We start from the raw sequence: 4500 nt of genomic DNA on the forward strand, positions 1-4500 counted from the left end.
CAGAATTATAAGTTCTCACAAGACAAGGCCCGCGAGGGCCCTACTCTCTGCCTGGACCTCCTGCCTCTGTGTCTCCCCTCCCCTTCTGCTCACTAGAATCCACCTCGGTAGCTGCCTTCCCTTGGCTTTAACAGACTCTGCATCAGGCTTTTTCAGCTGGCTGTTTCTCTCTACTCCTGACCCTCTACTGCCACACCCCACCTGACCATTGCCTATTCCCACTCAGAAAGACATTTACAACCTTCCAATAAAATTAGGCTTCACTTGGTACCTGTATTACCATCATTCACCAACAACATAGTTTCCTTCACAATGACGATCACAACAAATAGTTATTCAATTGTGTGATTGACTCAATGCTTAACTTCTAGCTAGTTGACAGACTATTTTGTTCTACTTCCTTATCTCAATGCCTTATACTTGTTTGTGTTATATACCCAACAGCTCATGAGCAATTAATGAATTAATAAGTGGAAAGTTATTAGGATTAGTTTTGACTAGTGATTAAAAGACAGATTAAAATTTAGCCTTAAAATTAGTTTTTGATTATCTGATTCGGATTGCTTGTGGTATTGATGAGAAAACTGACACCTGAGTATTTGAATGCTCAAAGACACCCAGCTAATGAATAATAAGGGAGATCACAGGTTCATTTCTTAGTCCAGTGAACTTTCTAGTAATAAATTATTTCTCTTTATTTATTTATTTATTTATTTATTTTTTTGAGATGACCCTGTCTCAAGAAGAAGAAGGAGGAGGAGGAAGAGGTGTAGAAAGAACACAGGTTTAATATAGTCATCATTAAGACAGTTTTTTTTTTTTTTTTGGTCTTTTTGAAACAGGGTCTCCCTGTAGCCCCAGCTGTCCTAGAACTTACTATGTAGACCAGGCTGGCCTTGAATTCACAGAGATCCACCTGCCTCTGCCTCCCAAGTGCTGGGATTAAAGACGTGCACCACTACACCCGGCTGAGACAAATTATTTTTACTGCACAGAAATGTGAAATGAATGTTAGATATTGTACACTTTGGATATAGCTTATGTTCCCACCCCCAAGCTTCGTGTGTTAAAATTTAATCCCCATTGTGAGGTATTTTGAGGCTGGAAGCTTAATCTGACTATATATGTGGGGGAGTGGGGGAAGGAGGGCCTTTGGAAGGTGAGTAGGAGATGATGAAGGTGGAGAGCTCACAAATGAATCCTGATGGCTTTATAAAAACAAGAGAGGAGATCCTAGCAGACAGCCTGAGAGGGTGGGCTCCGACCTCCATCAGTGTAGCAGCTGTGATCTCAGCAGACCACCAGAGAATTCTGGATTTTGGCCTCCCTCTGACATAGGGGCTGAGAACACAGAGGACTTCCTGAGAGCACCCGGATCCTGCCTCCACGTGGTGATTAAGAGTTATGCAGTGTGGGAGTCTTTTAGATAGACCCACTGAAGGGGTACTCCAATTGCCTCACCCTGGGTCCCTGCTCAGCATGGAAGAAGCCAGAGTGGTCTGCATCCTGATTCCCTATCAGCAATTTGGGTAACCTCTTCAGAGGATGGTGTGATAAGAATAGGAGGTAGGAATTGGTTAGTCAGTTAGGGTAAAAAGACCCTGAAGAAAAGTAGCCAGCTTCTTGCCTAAAAGTCAAAATGTCCTTGGGCCTCTTAGCAACATACTCTGTTCCAAAGGCCAAAAATGAAAAAAGCATTTGGGAGCTCTTATCTAATCCCTAAAAGATTTTAGGGTTACCTCTTCAGAGGGGTAATGTTAAAGTAGCAAAAAGCCCCATTTAAAAAGAAAGGAAGAAAGAAGGGAGGGAGGGAGGAAGGAAGGAAGGAAGGAAGGAAGGAAGGAAAGAAAGAAAGAAAGAAAGAAAGAAAGAAAAGAAATACTCGAAGTTGTCAGAAAAAAGTGATGGGGAAATATGGGAGGTGTTGAAGGGAAGAGAGTGGGTGTGGATTTGATCAAAACACCTTATATGCATGTATGAAATTCTCAATAAAGTTTTTTTTTTAAAGTTAAAAAACAAACAAAAGTGGCCAGACATGGCGGTGCAGGCCTTTAATCCCAGCATTTGGGAGGCAGAGGCAGGTGGATCTCTGTGAGATAGATGGCAGCCTAGCTCTACATAGTGAGTTCCAGGCCAGCCAGGGCTACATAGTGAGGCACTGTCTCACACAACAACAAAAAGCCTAAACAAAAACAAAACCCCCAACCCAACCCAAACAAAATGAAGCAGAAACAAAACAGAAACCTGAAATTAGTAACTCCTTTTAGAAAACTGAGGTCATGAGGCAAATTGTTGCCCAGAAACCTAGAAGATGGGTGATATAGGAAACCACAGTTCTCATGGAGAAGCCACTCTAATTGAAAAATTATCAGAGACTCCCTGTAGATTAGCTTGAGAATTAAAAACTCCCAAGAGACCCATGATTAAGGGCATACCCACACTTTCCCCAAACTTACCTCCAGGTGCCATATCAAGTGCTCACTATGAAGATCAGAGAAAAGTCCCTTCATGGGGAAAGGGCATTTTGAAAAAGGCACTGAGAGACTGGAAAAATGGCTCAATGATTACAAGCACTTGCTGCCTTTGCAGAGAACCCGGGTTAAGTTCCCAGTATCTATATGGTGGCTCTGTCACTCACTTTTGGCCTCAAAGAGCACTGCACGCACATCAGGTATAGATACATACAGGCAAAAACACATACATATAAAATAAAAATAGATAAATCTTTAAAAAAGAAAAAGGTCCTCAGCCTTTTGTTGTTTCTCTCAAAAGAAATAATTTTCCCAATGTCTAAGTACCTGGGGTTTCCCAAAGCCTCACTGACCTTGGGGAAAAGGAAATACTCAACTTCAGCTACATCCAGCTCTTTCAATGTGGAAATACCCAACTCAGCTTCACTCCAAGACTGAGACCTAATTACAGATTTATAGAATACTTTTCTCATACCTTGCAAGCACATCACTAGGCACCTGTCTACTGACAGAAGACTACTACTGAAACAAGTGCAAGTCTCACACTGTATTCTTAAATTTGTAGGAAAACTCAACAATGGTAGGGACCTCTGACAAATCAGCAAAGCAAAAAGTAAACACAATTTAAGTTTTAGCTAGATAAAAATAAACCTTAGCCAGACGTGGTGGTGCACACCTGTAGTCCCAGCACTTGGGAGGCAGAGGCAGGCGGATCTCTGTGAGTTCAAGGCCAGCCTGGTCTACATAGTGAATTCCAGGTCAGCTGGGGCTATAGGGAGACCGTACCTCAAAAAGTCCAAAAAATAAAATAAAGTAAAATAAACCTTAACACTAATGACTTATCGACCTCAGTTCCTATTGCCTGAAAAATGCAATCGGCCTGTGCTGTATAGCTTTAGTGTCAACTTGACACACCTGGGTTGAGGGAGCCTTAATTGGGGAATTGTCTCCATAGGAGTGGCCTGTGGCCATGTCTGTGGGGAACCTTCTTGATTGTTGAGTGATGTGGGAGGGCCCAGCCCATTGTGGGTGGTGCCACCCCTGGGTAGGTGGGCTTGTGTTGCATAAGAAAGCAGGATGAGCAGGGGCCAGGAAAGCAAGCCAGTAAGTAGCATTCCTCCATGGCCTGGGCTCCAGCTCCTCCCTCCAGGTTCCTGCCCTGAGCTCCCAGATAAACTGTGGGTTTATCTGTGGGCAAGATCTCTGTGGGTTCAAGGCCAGCCTGGTCTACATAGTGAGTTCCAGGCCAGCTGGGGCTACGGGGAGACCCTGTCTCAAAAAGACAAAAAGAAAAAAAAGAAAAATTAAATCCCTCTCCTCACCTGACTTTGGCTGCTGGTCTCTGATTTTTCTGTAACAGGAGGACAAAAGAGGCTGTCAGGTTCCCTGGAACTGGAGTTACAGACAGTTGTTAGCTGCCATGTGGGTGCTGGGATTCAAACCCGAGTCTGCTGCAAGAACAATCCGTGTTCTTAAGCGCTTAGCCACCTCTCCAGCCCCAGACATCACATGTCTTAGAGATGTGGCTTGACCACCTGACAGAGGCAGGGGCAAAACTTAAGACTTGTCTTTGGAACGATTAATTGTCTTTGTTTCACCCTCCTTGTGTAAGATGCTGCCTGGAGATGAGACGTAAGACAGTTTCTAGGGTGTTAATCTGCAGCCTTCTCAGATCAGCAGCTTTCTGCACAAGGCACAACCTAAAGATTCCATTCCTGTCTCTGCTAGTGGGTATGAGCAGCACCAGCTCTGGTATTCCACTTATAAGAATCCCCAAATTGCTACCATATATCAAAAGTATATAAATCTAGCCAGGCATGGTGGCATAGCCTTTTAGTTCCAGCACTCGGGAGGAAGAGGCAGGTGAATCTCTGTGAGATCCAGGCCAGCCTGGTCTACATAGCCAGTTTCAGGTCAGCTGAGGCTACAGAGAGAACTTGCCTCAAAAAACAAAACAACAACAATAACAAGAAAACTCAAAGGTATCTAAGTCTAAATAAATTGTGTGTGAGAGGGAGGGAGGGAGGGA

Source organism: Nannospalax galili, unplaced genomic scaffold (genome assembly GCF_000622305.1).
Source record: "Nannospalax galili isolate Female #2095 unplaced genomic scaffold, S.galili_v1.0 scaffold76, whole genome shotgun sequence".
Lineage (NCBI taxonomy): Eukaryota > Metazoa > Chordata > Mammalia > Rodentia > Spalacidae > Nannospalax > Nannospalax galili.